Genomic DNA, 23,344 nt, shown 5'->3' on the forward strand with positions numbered 1-23,344 from the left:
TGATGTTTTCCCATCTAAGCTCTGAGACAATTCAACAAGCAGAAACAGAAAGGGGGGAGGGTTGATGTCAGTTTGCAATGTGCTCATCTCTTGGTGTTGATGCCCTTACTGTCATATAAGAATTTGGCAGACACATCAATACCAGTATAGAAACACCTGGAAACATATCACACCAATGTAGGAATAACTGGAGACTCAACTACACAAATGTATGAATAACTGGAGACACATTTACATCAATGTAGGAATAACTGAAGAAACACAGGACTCAGTGCTCCCCACCACCATCACCAAACTGTCACTAGGAGCATTTCATTTGCAAGCTCACTAAGCATACTTGAACAACTGGGCTCTGAACTGGATCCCTAAGTAGGTGAGGAGGGAAACTAGGTGGGAGAGCATGCCCAGCACGACTTCCAGAGTGGACTGTCATTTAAGTTACTTCAGCTCCTCAGAGTGTACACAGAACTGGGGACAGAGTTCAGGAAAGTGTTCCTAATGAATATTCCTCAGAAGGAAACATCAGCACTGGGACTTGTTATCTCCCCTCACAAAAGGAATGCACATATTATTTTAGCATGCATTTGGTGTGAAAAATGCTTTTACACATTCTGAACACAGTAGCACAGTACCTATATAACTTATTATAACTTATTATTTTCCACATGCTAGCTATTTCAGGTCTGGAAAACTCTCCAGAAAACATTAATATATGTAATGAAAGTCTTACTTGCTTCCAACAGAAAGTCGATTCTTTTCACAGTCTCTAAAGCCTGTGCTCTTAAAATAGAATGTCTACTGTTGTGTGAATGTTTATACATAACACTAGCAATAAAGCAATTATATCTAGTCAGTGCTGTCTTGTGGCTATTATGCATATAAGTGTTATAATGCTGGCAGAGCCACAATGCTTAACAGAGTCCAGATAGTATCTAAAATATACAACATACAATGCATGATATTTAACTGTAAGAAGTTTAAAAACCACAAAGGCTCTGTGCATTTTATACATACATTTAAAATTAATTGTAAACATTATGCAAGTACTTGAGAATTAGAGATCTATATCTCATTGTTACAATCTGTGAGCATTAGTCAATTTGTGAAATTATATAAGATATTATATTCAGGAAGTTTAAGACAACATCACTGAAACAGGGTGGATTGAGAGGCAGAGAGGCTCTGAGAGGGATTGTAAGAGGTGAAAAAATATGATCAAAACGTATTGTATGAAATTGTTAAAGAATAAATAAGTAAACAATTTTCATTAAAGTTCACCAACTTTAATTATCCAATCTTATGTTTTACATTCCTAAAGCTTTAAATCAAAACTTTCCTTTAACTTGTATTAATCTGGAATTCTTTCCTTTTAACACACATACATGTGATGTCTATCAATATCTGTCCTCCATTTATTTAACAAATGTTTTAAGAGTTCTATGAAAGTGAAAACAAAAGTATTTTGTTCCATTTTTGGCCCCAAGATGGACTTCATTAAAACATGATTCTTTGGGGTTTTGCCAAGCAATTGAGATATAGATAAAATAGTATAACAAGAACCTTCTGGTTTTTTCTTCAGTAACAAGCACCAATCAATAGGATTATGCTAAATTTCATGCTGTAGCAGGTCATATTTTATCAAGGTTCCACAGCATTTGCAATGAACAATAACCTACTATACTTTGTTAACCTACATGGTAACTCTTCTCAGTCTGGAAACTGCTCTCCAGAAAACTTTAAACTACATAGGGAAAGTATTACTTACTTACAAAATAAAATACATTATTGTCACAGAGCCTCTATACTTTTAAGAAGAAAAAAGTTACTGTTGTAAAAATAACTAGTTATATATAACATTAGAAATAAAATGGTACCCAGCAAGCAATGTCTTGTGGCCATTGTGCATAAGAGTGTTATGTATGTTAACTCAACTCTGTGCATTGAAGCATTACATTTGATCTCATATACAAAATTCACCATGTTCTGATAGATGCTATTGCCTCTGTTTGACACACAATGAAATTCAATTTTAAAAGAATCAGAGATACTTTCAAAAAGTTCAAGGGTAAAAAATTGTCCAAAGACACAGTGATTAACTTTGAGTCAATCTGGTTATGAATAAAGTCTAGGGAACCTTAGTTGACTGTATTAAATAGCCTAAATCCAACTGTGAAACCCATGTCTGAGTGCTCATGTACATAAAGTTCCTAATATGCTGATAAAGGCCAACATACAAAATTATAGCAATGTCCAACATAGTCATATAGCATGCATGGTACTGACTACCAATCATATACACACACACAGCATATAATATATATATATATATATATATATATATATAATGCAAAATTTTCTATATAGAATTAGAAAACATTTTAATGAAAATTTTTAGATAATTTGGCTTATACCAGTTGTTTAGTCACTCATGACAACTACATCAACGTCACTGCCAATATTCAATGTTTATATTAGCAAAGTATGCTTGAAGGAACCTATATCATAAATTTTATTGCAAATATATTTATTATATGGCATATGTTTGTTCACATATACCCTTTAAGTGAGGTTGACTGATAAAATTAATAATAGAGGGAAACCTTACCACAGAGATGAATGTGTATTACCTGGACCAGAGCATGATGTTTAAGTTATATATGCTTTCAAATTATGAAGCTTACAAAAGGGAGAAGCATATCTTTGTACTTGAAATCCCTAATGGAAAGTCCAGCAGAATAGAAATGCCTCATTGTGTTTTTGGGCGGGGCTCATGGTAGAACTTAAACTATGGTGGTTGTAAGATTCAAGAATCAGGCTTGTTATCCCACAGGGTGGGATCCCAGCCCTAAAATACTTAATATGCCTAATTGGGTCAGAATTTACATGTCTCACTTGTCCCTAGGTGATGTTATTAATGGTTAGGAACAAACCTTTGAGAAACCCTCTTCAAAGTCAAATCTTGGCTTCTCCAATGACCTCATCTGTGGCCGATCAGATATGAGTAGCAGGAGCTATGTGAAGGCATACACATATGGCTAAAAAAATATTTTCACTTGACTCAAAATACACTCAGGCCACCCAAGTGGTTTTCAAAACTCTATTCTCAGTTCCTACCCAAAATTGATTAAATCGGAATCTCCATATGTAGGATCCCAGGCTAAATTGCTCAACCAGTATAAATGGTGGAGTACCAGGGCGACTGACTCAGCAATTTTTGTCCATTCCCCCAGTGTTGGCAGGCGGTAGCCTGTATACAGTAGACCTGAAGGACATAGGGCTTAAACTTGCAGCTGTCAGTCATAATCACTTGCTATTCTATGGCAAGTAGAATTTTATTGTTACTTATAACTCCATAAAATGCTTATGTTTTATAATTTTCTATAGTTTTATTAAACAATTTTGGCTTCTCCCTAAATGTTTTGTCTCTTTCTCACTTTGTTTCTCAAAACTTTTACATTCATCTTTACTATTTTAACGTAGATTAAAAATTTTATAGGTCAGGATGTACATGGGTAAAAGGAAAGTTGTACATAATCACCAAACATACATATCTATTGTCTGAAATTAGGGGTTAACTGGGATCACACCATCCATATGACATTAAGTAAGATTGTGTGTGTGTGTGCACACACGCGGTTTTCCACTTTGGCTCAACCTGCTCTGGATACCATGATCCTCTTGTCACAGTTTCTCAAGTGTTAGGATTATAGCTGTTTGCCTGCACAGCCAGTTTATCTGCAGTGTTTGTTCTTTAAAAGTTGCTAGCAGTACAATTTTTCTAGGATTCTTCTTTAAATTAAATGAGTGTCATCAGAAGGCAGTAATATAAAATTACAAAGTCAAACATAAAAGTTTTATATAAGTTTACCAGGTACTTTAATTGGTATGTTATACAATCTAGCTAGTGAATAGTTTATTAGTTCTTTAAGAAATTCTTACAACTTTCTTTGATTATATTCATTCTATATTCTTATAATTTGTTTTGTTTGAATTCATTCTCTCCCTCAAGTCTTCCCAGATGTAGTCCTTTTCCCTACTTACTCTTTGTGTCCTTTCAATAAACACAAAAAAATCTTCAAAACCAATTTGTGCTGCCTAAACATTCTTAAATGTGTGATCTTCTACTTTAGCATGCTTGAGTTACCAAGGACTACAAAATTAGAGACCACTGTCTCATCCTCTCTGACAGCTAGCAATTGCCAATGGCCCTTTTGCAAAGCATTGGACTTCATATTCACCTCCCCTTACTGTGGTGGGATTTCATATGGCTTGGACTTGTCACAATATCTGTGAGTTCTTACGTGCAGCTACCCTTCTGTGTCCAGTGCACAATATCTCCTTGTAACTATCCACTGCCTTAGTATAACAGGCATGGCACACGATCATATGAGCCTTAGGAGAAAGAGTGTACAGTCCATACATCTATTTTAGGTATGAAAATTCTGCACTGTCTTACTCTCTACATCTTAAGACAGAACTTGTGTCACTGCTCATAAAGAAGTTCAATAATATAGAAACTAAAATGAGGATTATGATGGCTAAGAGATACTAGATTCAATATGTACAACAGCAGCCATTGAAACGGCCTTAGAAGATGTTTCACAAAGAGCTTTAAAGGACTCCTGTAAGACGAAATTCCCAACTAGTGCTGATGCTTACTATTAACATTTACCTTAATATGGGAACAATTATAGAGGCCCACAGCCAGACATTCAGCAGAGAGGGAGAGACCTTGGGACACTCAGCCCAAATTTTGAGGTTTTCATCAAATCCCTCTCCTCACAGACAAGGTTACCCTACAAAAGAGGAGTCAGAAAGTGTATAAGAACCAGAAGGAATAGAGGACACCAAGAAAACAAGGCCCTCTAACACACAGCAGGACCAGTGTATGTATGAACTCTGAAACTGAAGCAGCATGCACAGAGTCTGCATGGGTCTTCATCAGATTCTTGGTACTTATAGCTTCCCATTTAGTACTTTTATGGGAACTCCTGAGTGTGTCTCTGATTCTGATTATTGTGCCTTCCCTTGGGCTCTTTCCCTTCTGTCGTTTTGGCTTGTCCAACTTCCATGTGATACTTTTCAGTTTATCATATTGTATTTTATTTTGTTATATTTTAAAAATGAATGAATTAATTAATTCATGAAAAACAAACCACTAGGGTCAAGGCTAATGGCAGAACTGTCGCTCATACCTGCTGAGAGAAGGAAAATCAGTTTTCTCCAATGCAGTGACACTGGGTGTATCACCAACTCCAGGACAGGCCTCATGTTTAGGAGTAGTTGACCAACATAGAATAGACTCCACTTTTATTTTGTTACAGGGATTTTTTTTAGGGGAGGAGGTGTTGTTTTATTTTGTTTTCTTGGTTTGGTTTTATTTTTTGTTTTTTAAAGAACTTAAAAGTTAGTTGCGTAGGAAGGGGGAGAGAAATGGAAAAACTTGGTGGAGGGAATGAATATAGGTAAAACATTTAAATTTAAAAATTCTTTTAATTAATAAAAACAACAAAAAAGAAAAAAATTTCAAAAAATGAAATAATTTATCCCAGTATGAAACTGTGACACCTGAAATATAAATAGATGTGAGATAATGCTTTGCTTCATAGAAAGAGGACTGCATAGCTCAAAAGAAAACCTGTAAGTTAACAAGGAAGTCCTAAAACCATATTATTCAAAATGAGATTGATTCCCTAATGCCAACAACAAGAAAATGACTGAAAACTCAATTAGTACATCAATAATTCAATAAAAAAACAAATTCTAAAATAATAGCTCATATTAATTGAATCACTAAAGCCAAATATACAAATTTTTATATATTTCATATTCTAATGCTATTGAAATGTTTATCACTTAGTTTGACAACAAAGTGAACATTTCTTACATATAAGAAATAGTAATAGTTTCATTGCAATATAACTTTTATAATATTATTGTACTCATTTTATCATCAAATAATATACTCAGAATATTTTATAACCTGTATAATTGTGCACTTATGTTGAAGTTACACATTAACTTAAAAATAATTATGTCTTAATAATGATTTTTTGACTTCCTATAATATCAATTTTAGCATGTATCATTTTCATCAGGTAAATCATGAATATTAAATTAAAAATTTTAAAAATTATTGTTTTATTGTTATATCCAACTTATTATAAACTTAAAATAAGAATTAATTAAAACACTATAATGAATGATGAGAACACACAATACATTATGCTGATTTACAACTATGGACAAAATATGATAAGAATAAATAATTGACATGTAAACATACAAATTGGAGGAAGACAAACTTATAAAAGGATAAATGTTAATTTGGCATCTTCAGTGTCTATCATAGAACAAGTAATAGTACAAAATTTCAGGTTCACAGTGTTTCCTTAACAGTGAGTTACAGAATAGTAACACTACCAGACAGATAGATAGAAAGGCAAAAGTAAAGACAGCTGAGCATAATTTAGCTTTAGTGGTAAAATTCAAACCATACGTCAAGAATTTGAATTATGAACCAAGTAGTAAAAGACACAAACTTCTAGTAATGAACTGTCTGTCATCCACAGAATAGGACAAGAATATTAATGAATAGTATGTAATAGCATGGATACAAATATATTTCAAAAATCCATATCCAAATCATATGAATAGCTTTATCATTAAAACTTGCATGATTATTATGACTAGTGATATGTAACAGGACTTGTGAAAATTCATACATTTGAAACATTCTCACATTGATATAAACACTATATTGAGTCAATAGAAGTTTATGTAGTAGAGAGTACTTTATTAGTAATATTCTGGATGAACCATTTAAATATTGCTTTGCTACTTTTACAAGAGCTATTTTTTGTTAGTACTGTTCTATGAAAAAATTCAGATAAAGTAATTATGTGGCATATATATATATATATATATATATATATATATATTCCATTCATTCATGCAATTTAAGGATCAAAGGGCTTGGAGTGGCTTTTTCCTGGGAGACTTATCATTACTTTTGCCTGGAAGCTTTAGGAGCTGTTAGCAAACTATTCCAGAGAGGAAAAAAGCCACTGAGAAGCACTATTTCAAGACCAATTGATTTTATTGCCTTCATACAGATTTTGGAGACTTGTTTGGGAAATGAAGCAGAAGTGAGCTGCTGAGAAATCACAGTAGGAAACCACAGAGAAAATGTCAATAAAAACTAAATATATCACGTTAGTATATTATACACTCTTATGATATATATTCACATTAGACATATATATTCTACCTGCTGGCCAAATATAAAAGAATGATTGCTACATTTCTGTACCTCATAAAATGAATAATACTATATGCAAATAAAGATGGTGCATTACAGGTAAATTGGTATACCTATATTATAGAATGCTATATTATGAAATATTCATAGTACATGTACATATGTAAATAAAATATATACAATATATATATATATATATACACACAAAGACTTCTTTTTGCTGCCCTTGAAACATTTTCTAAACATTGTAAATCAGTTGGATAGTTTGTCTCATTAAAGAAATTTATAACTTGGTTAAAATGTAATCAATTAAGCACAGTTTAGTGTTTAGAACCCAGTGAATTCATTGCCTGCCAGTACCAAGAGGCAGCCATTGTGGATTCTAATTGAAAGGTTTTGTGCCTGCCATATATTCTGCAATTAAGAGTACTTTTCCTTCACAGAATTAGCTAGAGAATCAATTAGGCACAGGGGCATATTCACCATAATTGGATACAGGTATGAAAGTGAGCAGTGAATCACTATTCTCAAACCCTTGCTATCCAAAATATAATCTTATGCTCTTAATGTGGTTACTCACACAAACACCTACCATATGGTGAAACTGAGAGTGTTTCAAGTTTGAAAGTGAGCCATTTTCTTTACCTGCTATTTTAAATTCACCATCTCTACTATGTCTCTAAAGAGACAGTAAGTCAATTTTCATTAATTATCTAATATAATGAATGGGCTACTTAATTATTTGAACTTATTTGTATTGTCACCTGTTAGCTATTTGAATGAGGGCCTGCAATTTTGAGACTGTTGGTAATTGAATGCTGCCTGGGAAGGAGAGTTATTTTTCTTTCAGGGCATGGCCTCTGATATGTGGAACACAATCCAGTTTATGTCCACACCCAACAGTATATAGTCAGCACTAATTAAACTGGATGGGTTTAGGAGAAAAAGAAGAACACAGAGCTGGGTGGGTATGGAATATGGGGCAGATATAGGAGTTGCTGAGTGAGTGGTGACAATATGACTAAAATAAAATGTATGAAATTCTCAAAGAATTAGGAAAAATATGTACTAAACACTAAGCCTGCATGACCTTTAAATGTCTGTTGTCAAATTCTTGTTTTCTCCTCTACAATAAGACATTAGCTGGACTCTTACCAGTATTGTAACAGGGCACCTCAACTACCACAAAAGTATGTTAAGATTCTTTGACAACAGACATTGAGGGATATTATTTATTTGATAGTATGTATTGATATTTTCACGAACTATTTTGAGGTCTACTTCTCAAATTCATAAGCCTTCATTAAGCTTATTTTAAGTGTTCTGTTAGAAACATAAGCTGTCTTGTGAAAAGAACTCTTTATGTCCATTCTTTTGGTCTTCACAAAATTAATAGAAAATTAACAATAAGCTGCTTGTCTGAAAATTCTGACTTTGTTTCTGAGTGAAATATCAACATCCATTCTTTTACAAACTAAAGGACTATTCCTTGAAAATGACATCAAAATATGTTTGAATACCATAATCTAGGGATTGAAAAGATGTTTCATTGCTCTTTCTGAGGGTTTGAGTTCAGTGTCCAGCTCCCATATCAGGAACATCACAACCATAAAATAGTAAGAGATGTGCTATTGAAAGCATGACCAGTGGACTAGGGCTTTTAAAGTCCCCTTAAAATATGTATCTATTCTATTGGCTAACAAGACTCTATAGCCAAGGAATGGAGGAAATAGTAAAGACCCAAATAACTTAATAAGGTATTTATAGTTACACACTCAATGCCATGTACAGTGGTAAGTCTGAGGAATTTGGTCTTTAATAAAAGTGCACTGGAATACTCCTAGAAGATATTGCTTCAGCCCTTTTTTAAATTGCACTATCACACTGAAGAAAGTCCTTCCATCATCTTGATCTCTTAGATATAATTTCTCTAGCCCCTTGCCCCTCGCCACATGGGGCAGTTGAGAAAGCTGTTCTTGCTCCTCACCAGCTGCAGCACTGTGGAGAAAAGGCCCAGAATCTTGCCTGGGCATCACAGTAGCACTCACCCTGTTTATGAGGGCATGAGTGAGCCAAGACAAAGAATGTGAACATGGTACAGCTAACTGGCTTTGTCCCTCATCTGCCACCCTGAGCCCATCCATCCTTTGCGACCAGGAGAGCTGGTCCTGCCCCTCACAGGCTACAGCACTTGGGAGAGTGGGCCCTGCACCTCATCTTAGCTACACAGTAGAGCAGGTGATTCAGCCCACAGGTGTGAGGGCAGGAGAACTGTCCCCATACTCTCCTGAATGGTGCACTGGGTGAGCTAGCCAGGGCAGTGCTGGAGCGCTCATGCTAGTGGTGTGGAAGGGGGAGATGTGATGGGTTTACCAAGCCAGCTAATTCCCAGGGCCAAAGCCAGGGCTATGAGGTGGCCTACCCAAACATCTACCCTATCTATGAACTTCGGGAGCACTTGAAGGGGCCTGTCTTGCAGATCCAAAGCTGCAGGATTTCCTGAAACAGGGCAACAACAGAGGCCCAGCATTGATAGTGTAGCAAAATCCAGAGGCCTTGAGCCAGACCACTGACTCATTGCAGTGAGCACTTGCAATAAAGTTATATGGACTAAAGGGTGTATTGTGTGACTCACTGTGGTACGCTACAACTTCCAAAATAAGATTTATTTTAAGTTTTATTTTACTGTATATGGGGTGGGGTTGCAAGGGCAGAGGGTGGATACGAAGGGACAGGGAGATGAATGGGATTGGTATGCATGATGTGAAACCCACAAAGAATGAATAAAATGTAAACAAAGATATAATTATAGATACATCTATCAAAATATAGCTTCCATGCATTAGAAACACTTTTTTTAAAAAATTTGGAAGTTAAAGTTATTGTAAAAGATGAAACATTTGGGATTTTATTGGTTCAGATTGCTTTGAGTGAGATAGAACATTGTTATTGCTGTAGAAACCTCCTGAGTGATTCCAATGATCTTCAGAATTGCCAACCAATGAATGAAATTTGTGGATCCACCTTTATATTTTGTAGACAAAGAATATACAACAACATCAACAACTGGTTAGCAAATTAAAGAGAAAATATTTGATACTGTGGGTCAGATAGCAACTTTTACCTTTCTGGTTTCATCCCTCTAGTATGATTCACTCCAGTTGTTCCCCCAAAAAACAAAACATCTACAACAGCTGTGGAAATACAGCCCCATCTCTCTTGATTTGTATTAAATAGAAAGAGGATGTTCAGTTCTTCTACATAGAACAGAGAAGGTGGTGTTTCATTTCAGGAATTATGGTAAACAAAAGTTACATCTCTTGATTATGACATAAAACAAATTTCATCAAACGGCCACTTCAACAAAAGTGAACAAAATTTGGAGTTCTGGTTTAATTTAAATTAGCTAATTTGACATTCTCAAAACCTGAGAGAAATAATACAATTGTTATATATACACTTAGCAGTATGTTTATGGGGATATTTTTCAAAATAGAATGCCTAAGTATGTTTTCCAGTGTTCAATTTAAGTTACAATAATATTTAAATAGATATATGAAAATTCTTTATTGTATTTAAATTCTAGTATTAGCAAATGTCAGTTAGATAGAACACTCTTAAAAGAAATTTTTATATTAATGGCCAGGTATGCTACTATATTTATAGGATCCCAGAACTCTGATAAATCCAAAAGTTCAAGGCCAGGTTCAGATAAATACTGAATCCAAGGCCAATCCATGATATATTAGATCCCATCTTAAAAATATTTCTGCTATGCCAGGCATTGGTGGTGCATGCCTTTTTTCCCAGCACTCAGGAGGCAGAGGCAGGAAGATCTCTGTGAGTCCAAGACCAGCCTGGTCTCCAGAGTGAGTGCCAGGATAGGCTCCAAAGCTGTACAGAGAAACCCTGTCTCTAAAAACAAACAAAAAAATTGGTAGACTAATCTAAAGAAAAAGCAAGAGGAGAGAGGAAGAGGAAGAAGCAGAGGAGAGAAGAAAGAGATACATACAAAACCAAATTTTAAATTAATTTCTTAATTGAATCATATTCTGTAATTCAAATAACTTTAAATAGAATTAACTTAAATTGGCTTAATGGATAAATACTTTATAAATTATACCAGTGATTAGTTAATTAGAAAAGAATTTCTAGTTTGAACCAACAACTTAAACTGTAAGTAGTAAAATTATTAGTTAATGACAACTCTTATAAAAAAGTAGAAATATATAACTACAAGAAAAGTCAAATGCATCATGGATATGAACTGAAACTCTAAGGTGACATAGGTAAAGAGACAATATTAATGAGTGAGTATGCACATCAGTTAAGGCTGAGGTTTAATGCAGAAATTTGCTGTTTTACACACTTGAAAACCCAGTGAGGATATGCACCAACTGTGTAGAACTTGCCAGGTCTATGTTCCATAACTTTTAGGTTAGTGATAGTCTGTGATAACTTGGTAACTAGACCAATTAAACTTTATGGTATATTTTAATACATCATGATAAGCATTAAAAATATGAACACTCAAAGATGATGTGCATGGAATGACCCAAGAAGCTACTATCAAGAAACAGATTATTTTGTTCAGAGCTAATGAAATAGTGGTACGGATCATATAGTAGGGTAAATCATATGTTATAGACCAAATATTTGTTTACCCTCTAAAGAATTCATATGTTGAAGGCCCAACTCCTAACATGGTGGTATTTGGAGATAGGATTGGGAGGTGAATAGGGCTATGGAAGGTCAAGAGATTGGATCCCTATATGTGGGATAAATTATAACAATAGTTGAAGAGTGTTACTCTCTTTCTACTTTGTGAAATTACAGCAAGTGGAGATTGCAAAAGCAAGCATGAGGTCCCTCACCAGGAACAAAACATGCCTTCCCCCTGGTTTTGGACTTTTTACCTCCAGGGATGTAAGTGTTGTAACTCAGGTGCTATACCTCAACACTGTTGAGTACATAAATAAGTTTTGAGATGTCATTTTTCAGAAGAATTCCAGAGCAGCACAGCATGTCTCTGGTGGAAGTGGGTGTGGTGTGCTTATATTTATGAAGAATGAAAGACCTGTGATAAAATTTCAAAACCTAACAAATGAAGAGTAATTGGATACACCCAGTCAGGAGGTAGATCTTTTAGCTCATAGAAAAGTTTAGTCTTCTGTGTGTGAAATAAACATTTTAAGAGAGCATTTTAAGCTTTACAATACATTCATTAAATGTGTAGCAGATATTTCTAATAAAGTGACATTTATTGAAGACATATTTTTGTGGATGAGTTTTGACTGTGTGTATTTTTTCTTGCATTTTGAAACTATTCAGATTATCCACTTTGTATTTAAGTGAATTATGGCAATTTATAACTTCTTAGAATTGGTTCATTTATCTATGTTTTCAAATTCATGTACTACACTTGTTGATAATTTTCAATTGTCATTTTTATGTATACCGAATCTTTGGTATATCCCATTTCACTTCTGAAATTACTACGAATGATTAGTTTTTGTGTTGTATTGGTGGAGATTTGCCCTGAGTCTTCCTCATGCTAGCATTCTAACTTACACCCTTAATAATGAGATTAGAAAATGAAATCTCTTTACATCTTTTAATTCTTTAGACTTTTCATTTGTATTAATCTTTTTGAAGAACAAGTATTGGGTTCTGGGACAATCAGTAGACAGCTTGCCTTACAAGCACGAGGCCCAGTGTCTGATCCCCAGAACCCATTTAAGAGCCAGCACATGTTTATAGTTGAACAATGAAGAGGCAGAGATGAATGGATCCCTGGGGCTCGTGGGCCAGTCACCTAGAGTGCCTTGTGTTTCCCAGGCTTGTGAGAGATCTTTTATCAAATAATAAATTAGAAAGCTACTGAGAAATACCCCCAAAGATTGTCCTCTGGCTTCCAGAAGCATGTGTGCACACACATTTTTTCACCCACAAGAATACACTCACAACACACACGCACGCACGCACACACACACACACACACACACACACACACACACACACACACACCCTGGGTTTTCTCCTGAACTTTCTCTAGTTTTTTTTTTCCTAATTTTATTGCTTCCTGCTTCTCTCTTCTCTGTTTCCTCCATTCATTCTGTTTGCTTTTGGTTTAATTTATTCTCTTGAGTCGGATGGCAAAATTATTATTTGGAGGTTATTCTTTTTGATGATACAATTATTTAATGCTATAAAAATTTTAGCATCATCTTCTGTGCATCTTATGGAATTTAACATATTGTATTTTTATTATATTCAATAAACACACACACACATAGACATATACTAATATATTTTTCTCATGAGTGAGGGTTTCAATCTGTGAAACTTAATAATCCTCATGTCTCAGTTTCTGCATGTTACTACCACAAAAGTGTGTGACATGGCCAGTTCATTGTGCTTTCTACTGATACTTCCACTTATAAACATGAATTTGTGCAAATGTGCTTTGTAGCTTCTTAGTATTTAGAAAAATTCTTGATTTATATTTTTAGATTAATTATACTGTGATATGAGAGTGTGACTTATATCCTTCCAAAAAATTAAAAATATATTTTATTATCCTTGGTATATTTTACCATGAAGTATTCCATGGATATTTGATTAAAAGTATTTGTGCCATTTTTGTTGGACAGTGTCATATAAATGTTAACTCAATACTTTGCGGTGATGACAAAGTCCTATTTTCTTCCCAGTCTTTAGCCTCTCTTATGGATTGGTCTTTCTGTCAGTTGATGTTTCACATATGTTTCAGCTGTTTTTTGCTACATATTCAGGATTGCCATGTCATTTTGATGGATTGATCATTGCATCATTTTATAGTTCTCCTTTCTTACTGGAAATTTGCGCTGCTCTAACACCTATATTTATACATTTATATAACCAAACTTGTTCTCTTTTGATTAACGTTTAGATGATATACCATTTTCAATCCTTTGCCTTTAATTTATACATAAAATGTGTATTTATCTGTGCATGTTTATAGGCCATGAAACCAGGAAGCGATGACGAGAGGAGAGAAAAATATCTTAAGGAAAATGGGGAGAAGACTCGTGTAATCCATGTAATAAGAAAACACAGGTGGCACCAATGTGGGACCACAGTAGGAAAGCAGCTGGAGGAGTGTGGAGGGGCAATTCTGAGTCAAAGGGGAGAAAGAAACAAATGAGAACAATGGGAATTGACAAAGATGTATAGAGTTACCATAACAAAACCTATTTAAAATTTGCAGGTGTAATTCTATTTGAAATCAATTTTTCTAGACAGGATTCAGTTAGGTCACAATCTTCTATTTAACAAATATATATATATATATATATATATATGTGTGTGTGTGTGTGTGTGTGTGTGTGTGTGTGTGTGTGTGTATGTGTTTTACAAACTAATGCTCTGAGAGGTGGCTTATATTGCAGCTTAAATAGCATCTCAACAAAGAATGTTAAATTGCTTGGAGTTGTTAAATTTCCAGAACACTGGAAAAGAACTTTGAACTGCTAAGTTTTATAAACTGTGGTAAGCAAATATGTCAGAAATGATGGTACACCAATGCAGAATTTATCACCAATAAAGCCTCTGGTGCCAGTTGCAGGCTGGTAATGATCTAAAGCCTTTGATACACAAACACACAACTGTCTTTTGTATATAAATACACACAAATAAATTTGTATTTTTACCTTTAATTGTATTCATACAATGTGTCATGATCAACCTTGGGCGTTAGTATCTGAATCTGCTTATGCACTATTTTTTCTGTATCTTCTAATCTTTCAGACTCCATTCCAAATTATTCCAAAATCTACACTTAATTATTCTGGGTGCTTTATCTTACTGTGCTCTATAAAATTAAAAAAAAAAAAACTGTCTTTCCTCACTTTATTCTCTCCTGTCAAGCTTTCAACCTTTAGTAATAACTATTATATTTTCTAATTTTCTATAACATGTGAGAGAAAACACAGAGTTTGCCATGAACAGTATTTATGCAATGTAACACAACATCCTCTAGTTCCACTCATGTTGCCACAAATTCAAGGGGGAAAAGTAAAACATATCAAAACAGTTTGGATAAGCCAAGTGAGATGGCGAATGAGATTTACAGTTGGTTTTCTATGTCATCTGCTCAGGCTGTCATAGCAAGTGCTCCTATATTTGGTGAGTTATATGTTCCAAACACTCACTTCTCACAATTGTGGGCTTGGGAAGTCCAAGGCTAAGTTGTTAGCAGATGCCGTGTCTGGTAAGGGTCTATTGCACAGAGACAGGGCCTTTCTTGTTACAAGCACATCTGACAAAAGTGGCAAGGAGACAAGCCTCTTTCATAGCAACCCATTGTCTATCCCCTGGTCACCTCTAGGAGATCACACTTCTCAGTGTCACATAGGGTAACAGGGTATTAGGTTCCAACCTTTAAACTTCATGGTGACTACAGTCTTCTTAAAGCAGCATGTCACGCTATAGGTAGCAGTTATGTTGGTTTGATATAGGCTCCCAAAAATTATCATAAAATGTGTAAGATTAAAGGAGAAAATGCTGTATTTTCTACTGACTAAAAGGCAAAGTCTGAGATCAAAGTCATATGAGGGCTGGAGTCAAGCCTAAGTTTCCTGGATAAAATTTGCTGTTCTCCTCTTCCTGCGAGTAGCTGGGAGGTGGGATAGCAATCTTTGGCTCACAGTCTCAAGTTCTGGCACTGCCCTCCTTTTAATGCAGCCTCAGCCTTTCTTCCACAAGTAGTCTAATCTCCCTCTACTTGCATAGATACCTATGATGGCATTTACTTCCTAACCAGATAATCCAAGTCAATCTACTCTTACTAAAATTCTTAGTTTTCTGCAAAACAATACTAGAGTATAAGGCAATCATGAGTAACATGGTTTAGAGCATTAAGAATGCATTTTATGCTAAATTCATCCTTTTACATGACATAATACAAAGAAACTACATTAATTATTATGATTTTTTACTAAGTAAGCTGAATAGTAAATGAAATAATTCCTGCTTCCTCAAAATTCTAAAGTCAACGTGATATCAATTGTAACAAGAAGCTAAAATAAAATCTTCCTTATGATGATTGGAACATATGCTGCTGCTGACCTATATGAGAAATGCTTACTGGCACTTCAGAGATGGTTTAGAATTAAATCTGGAGGAAAATACTCCACTGAAATTCCTGTCATAGAAGCCAATAAAGAAATTAGAAAAGAAATATCCAAAATGATGAAAAGGCAAGTCATTGGAATAAAACTAGAATCTCCGGGCACCAGGGCTCAGAATGGCTGCAAGACAGCCGCAGGGTGGGAACAGGTTTCGTGTTTTCATTCTTGTTTCCCTTTCCTCCTTATGCTGAGCATAAACATCACAGAAATTTTACAGAGAATGTGGCCCTCTGTGACAGAACTATGTGTTCCCTCCAATGTGAGGATCCTCTCAGAGCTGAGTTGCCCAAGCATGACAAGATCAGGAAGGAAAGGGTGACAAAAAAAACCAAAAACAAACAAACAAAGAAAACACTGAACTTCTCATGGGTCCAATGGGCACAACACACCATGGCTCAGTCCAAGTCATCCTGAATGAACATAAGCTGAGCACCTGGGCTGTGTGGACGCCAGCAGCATGTCAGGTTTTAGATGGAGGTAAGCACACAAGATCAGAGGAGGAGACTGGCAGCCAAAACCCAAAACTCCTCAAAACTGAAGCTGTGCCCACCACCTCAATCTTCTCTTTTTGCCTCACTGCGCATGCCTGGGAGAGCCAAAGTAGCAGGATGACGCATGACTAAGGAGATGGGAAAGAGGGCAAACAACCCGTAACATACATGGTTTCCATATTTTAATAAAATTCAACGAACCCTGAGCTGTTCTAGACTTCATGTGTTTAAAGATTTTGGATAGATTGCACTTTTAATGTATAAAAGTGAGTTTTCTAATACCACAAGTACTTAGAAAGCTCCGAGTACAACCGAAAGAAAACAGGGAATATTTAAGGTTCCTAAAGGGAGCTGTTATCACAAACAATTAACCCTCTTGAGTTCAGACATCATATTAATGACGTACACTAGTAATGTGCAGACAATCTCATCTGTGTATAAACCTGCTTTCTTTGTTATGGGGAGCCCCCAGAGATGACCACTCTCACACAGTTTATAGCCAACTAAAAGTCGCTGATCCAGTCAGCTGGGACTACACTCAGCTCTTGGGGACCTATTTGGGGATCCAAGTATAGCACCAAATGTCCAGAAGGTAAAAACCACTTCCCGCCATCTCACTCAGGAGCTGCAGTGGAAGGGCTGGGTACGTCACTCAAACTGGGATTTTAACAGACGGTAAGATAAGCAGGTAGCTGGAGAAGGGGTCTGCATAAGCAGGCAGTTTAACAGAAACGAAGCTGGGGCATCTTGACCTAAGGTTCCTAGAAAGGAGTTGAGTATTTTCCATGGGGCTGCCCATCAAGGAGCTCAAACTTGAGTCAAGCTGAAAATGGCCTCAGCAATACTACAGAAAGAGGAACCTCGGCACCGTCCTGCCCTGTCACGTCTTTCCCCATTCCATCAGTCAGTGCATTGATTTAGGATACAGTTCTGTGCATAAAGAAGCTTACCATTCGGGGTCACTTTTTACCATGACCCTGCTCTCTACCTCTTTCCTCCTCAGGCTGACTTTACATTTCATAGAACTTTGACAGAGACCATGTCCCTCTATGGCAAAAGAAACGCATAGGGCATGTTTATCCATACCGCAAAGCTACCCAAACATCATTATATTTGATGTGCATGATGGAATAGACACTGAAAATACCAAAGCACATTAGGGATAATCGAATAGTGAAGAGGGGAAGAAATCGAGGTCTCCTTCCATTAAGAACTGTACCAATAACCTCGGAGTGTGTTTTCATCCTGGAGTTGGTAGAGGCTGGAATCTCTCCAGCAGAACTCTCAGACCAACAGCCCACACATTTTGCTGGATGAAACAGTGCATGGAAAGAATCTGTAACAACGTGTATAAAAGCATTAAAAGAGTCCCCCGATGTAGCAGAAATTAGCAGTCAAAGTAAGCTTTCCTGGTGATGTGTGTGACTGGGGGAACACAGCTGCCCATCGTGCCAACTAAGCCAGGAAAGGTGGGGCAGCTGCTTCCCGTGAAGACAGAAAAAAACAGGAATTGTGTTCTGGGGAGACAGGAGGATTAGTTGGTGATGATCCCAGTTGTGTTCAGGACCACCCACAACTCAATTCAAACAAACTTAAAGTGCAGCATTTGTGTGCCAGGCTATTTATACAACAAGAAGTAATCCACTAATCTAATACACCATTCATGGGACAATTATAAATAGAGCAAAACTACCAACCTTATTTTTAGAAAGATGAGTTTAAAATCTTCTGTGGGCTTTAAATTGCTTAGACGACAGTTCATTTTATTATGTCAATGACTCATAAAACATTTAGACTGTTTTCTATAAAGATACTTCAGAGTGAGCATGTGTATTGGAGCAAGGACTGCCTCAGTGTATGCCTGTGAGGCCGTGTGTGTGTGTGTGTGTGTGTGTGTGTGTGTGTGTGTACATGAATCTTTTAATATTTATATCTCTTCCATTTCTCAACTAATAATGTGCCTTTTAAAGGAAGAACATTATCTTTTTTCCAATATCACAAAATTCTGATCTCAAAGATAGAAAAATAAATACATCAAGCTGTATAAGAGATCAGGCTGAACTTTGGCTTTTGTGCCCTCCTCTAGCTACATCTCTAGTGGATTTGGTAAATAATGCTTCCATGCCAGTATTGTCACTTTTTAGAATTCCAGTATGACTTTTCAGATAAAGCATTTTGTGCCAATAACAAACTACTCTGAAGAATGTGATCTACTTCTGAAAATTCTATGCATTTCTTAAAGATCCAGCTCATGTCATTTGTTCAGCTACTTAATAGCTTAATCAGAAATTTCACCTACATGCATATTCCTAAGGAAATTGTATCAGACTTTATTATAGATTACAGGTGATTCTTACCTATAATTTCAAGATTTTTGCAAACAATGATACATTTCTCAATTTTCATCTTTATTCTTCCCACTTAATATGTTGATTATTAGTGATCCACATTATCTATTTCTTTTGCTTATGAAAAAATGATGAGTCAATGAGCCAATATTTCATGTTATTGTTCAAAGAATGAGCTTTTGTCTCTCAGCTTACCAGCCTGCCCTTGCCATCAGAATGTGATGCAGAAAATGAATGTTTGACTTCAAAATATATTTTAATTGAAAATGTACAGAATATATTCTGATAATGATTCCCCTCCCCCAACTCGTCCCAGATATTTTCAACCTCCCCACCCACCAACTGCCCACCCACCCAACTCCTCATCCACCCAATGCCTAACCACCCAAATGCCCACCCACCTAACTCTCCACCCATCCAACTCTGAAACCACCCAAATGCTTATCCACCCAACTCCATACCCTTTCTTCATCTAACTCTTTAGAAAACAAACAAGAAAGACACATACACAATTAAAAAAATAACTAACATATAACAAATACACACATACACACACACACACACACACACACACACACACACACACACCATAAGAGTGGGAAACTTGGCTTATATGAACTAGTCCCAAGCTTTTTTATTTTATTTTTTTTTTGTTCCACTGCTCACATTTCTCTCTACCAACACCCCATTTAAAAATAGAAATAAAAGGCCAGTATATTCAATCCCCAGGAGAGAGGGGTTAGATTTCAGAGGTTTTATTTATGTGGTTGCTGCTCTATTATAGAGATTATTATGCTTTGTCACTCATAGTACAGAAAGTATGTTACTATCATCTTGCCTTTGTTTCTGGAACATCTTTCTTTTCATGAAAATTTTGTCCTTTTGAAACAGTCAAAATAAGACAGTTATCTACAGAAAACAGCTCATATGCACATCTAATCCTACCCTCAGAATTGTCAACTGTGATATTCCCATAAAGTTTTCTTTTATGTTGTATTGTGTTTTTAGGAGAGTTTTATTTATGATGTTGAGATTTCAGTATCATTGAACACATTTAATCCATATAATCACCTTTTTTTTTCTTTTGCAATCTTTATGAATCTGGGATACAGAAGGAGTAGAATTGCTAAAAGGTGCCATACATTAGAAGGCAAGAAGCTGTTCTTCCCCTCTACTTAGGGTGTGTGGTAGGTAGGGTTTTAGTTTAGGGGGATGGCAGCGGAGGAAGGGAGGGAGAGGGAACTGGATTGACATGTAAAACAATCTTGTTTAAATTCAAATAAAAAATGGAAAAAATAGAATGCAACAATGGGGAGCATGGGGGAGGGAGGGAGGAGAAATTGGAGGGGGGAAGGGGAGGTGGGGAGAATGTAAGACATCAGGAAGATTGAGTGGGAGAGGGATAGAGAACAAGAAAAGAGACACATTAAAAGAGGGAGCCACTATAGGTTTAAAGAGAAATCTGTCACTAGGGAACTGTACAGAGATTCACAAGGATGACCCCAACTAGCAACCTAAGCAATAGTAGAGAGGCTACCTTAAATGCCCTTCCCCTATAATGAGAATGGTGACTGCCTTAAATATCATCCTAGAGCCTTCATTCGATAGCTGATGGAAGCAGAAGCAGAGATGCACAGTTAAGCACTGAGCTAAACTCCTGGAATCCAGTTTCAGAAATTGAGGAGTGATAAAAAAAAAAAAAAAGGTGAGGACCAGACTGGGAAAACCCACAGTAACAGCTGACCTGAGCAAGTGGGAGCTCATGAACTTTAGTCTGACAGCTGGGGAACCAACATAGGAACAAACCAGGAATGTTGGTGTCAGCTAGGAGCACTGGGCAGTCAATGTGGCCTCTAGCAGTGGAACCAGGATGTATCCCTAGTGTACAAACAGACTTTGGGAGCCCATTTCCCATTGTGGATGCTAGCTTAGCCTAGATACACAGGGGAGGGCCAAGGCTCTGACCCAAATGACTTAACAGACTTCGATGATCCCTCCTGGTAGGCCTCACCCTCCCTGGGGAGTGAATGGGGAATGGAATGGCTGATTGGTGGGGACATGGAAGGATTGGAGGGGAAGGGAACTGGGATTGATATGTAAAATAAGATTGTTTCTGATTTAAATAAAATCTATAAAAATTAGAATGTAACATGTAGCCTTCCCTACCCTGTGGTTCTTCAGGCCTTTGATTAAGAAATAATCAAATGATGACATTATGCCATTTTACACATGTGTAAACACCCAAACAAGTCTTACAAAACATGCTTAGGTACACATTCTCTCCCTCCCATCATCTCTATGTCTCTCTCTGCTCTGCTCCCACCTCCTCTGTTTCCCCTTTAAACACATACACTGCACCTAGAGGCTGGTTCAGTTTATCTATTAAAAATTTTGTGGTTTCTCTATTTCTGCTTTCAAAATTAGCTTTCTTGGAGGAAAATTTTATTTAGTGAAGCAAAGTTCATACACCTTTTCAAATTATGGCCATGACAAACAGTTTACCGTAAGCGAATGGCTTTGACACATTGTAAGTGTTAGTACTTGTTAAAATGAGTAGACAATTTTTCATTACATCTTTCTGGTTTCATCTCTCTTTAAGGAATATGAAATCCAGGGACTTCAGATAGATCTATACTATCTTTTCCTATATTAGTCATTATTTAATTTTTTAAACAACTTCCTGCTGAGATCAGGTTAAGCCAAATATAATGTTAATGGAAATTATTAATTTAACTTTTTCTGGAATTTTATCACATATAATTTTCAAAAATATGACACCAGGTTGAAAGTTCTGTCTAGAGACACTCATGGCTAACTTCTTTGTTTGTGTGTATAGAAACTTAATCACAATCTATTATTCTTTAAAGTTTGAATCTGTTCCAACCATAGTGTTTCAAATTTAAAAAATTAAAAGCCCATCTCACCAAAACTATATTTTTCTGTGTATTCTGAAATGTATATTTACATTTGTGTGATCTAATTAAGTGACAATAAAATACATTTCCTCATTTAAAAATCACTTTTGTAGCTGAAGAAACTGAGGTCAAATTTCTTATGTGCACTAAAATCTAGTTCAAGCAAATTCTAACCTAGAGCAATACCTATTGACATCTAATCTGAGTATCCTTACTTCCCACTCCATCATCTTTCAGATAAAGTTAGGATCTTTCCAGGGCTACTTAATATGGTACCATTGACCTAGCATTGTGTTAACACTGAATGTTTATTACAAAGATAAAATAAATGAATATTGTATTATTAAGAGTAGGATGTACAGGAGATAGACCTGCCCTATTTATTACAAATAAAAATGTATTCCATCATATGAAAGCTTCATATTTTATACAATAGATAGGAATTTAATAAAATTAACAATTTCAATTAACAGTTTGACTACTAGACTGGAATTATCATTTATGATAAAGTTTCTAAGCAAGGCCAAGAAAATCATATTTATTATTAGACCAGAAGGAAGAAATGGGATACATTGACATTTTTTATGAACTACAGTAAAATGAGCAACACATACATGCTAATGGCTTTAAAATTACTATCATATTTGCTAAAATCATTTTATACAAAGTTCCAAACACTGACACCAGAAAGAAAACAACTATAAGAGAAATATAAAACATATTACAATAAGAAATTTTGGTAATATCTAAATATTCTATATTATCTTTACTTTCACTGTATTTAAGATTCAGTTCTGAGTAAGTTTTCAATGCCATGTTTTAATATCAGATCTCTGTATCAAAGTTAATTTCTTTCCATCACTTCTACTGTAAAACTGCACAGCTTTTCCTAAGTGCCCTCCAAAGCTGCTAACTTCTTAAGGAGAAGGAGCTGTAGCCACACAGAATGTTTAGAGCTTTAAAGTTAATAAAATAGAAAAAAATGTTTATTAAATAAATTGATTCTAACTTTAATTTTTTTCCTTTTTAACATTTTATATACATGTGTAAGTGTATATGACACTGACAGTGTCAGTCCCAAATAATGGCCCTATATCTTTAGCAGTTATTCTTGATGACTTATTACCTTTCACTAGCCAAAACCTATTACCAAATATTT

Source organism: Cricetulus griseus (assembly GCF_003668045.3).
Source record: "Cricetulus griseus strain 17A/GY chromosome 1 unlocalized genomic scaffold, alternate assembly CriGri-PICRH-1.0 chr1_0, whole genome shotgun sequence".
Taxonomy (NCBI): Eukaryota; Metazoa; Chordata; class Mammalia; order Rodentia; family Cricetidae; genus Cricetulus; species Cricetulus griseus.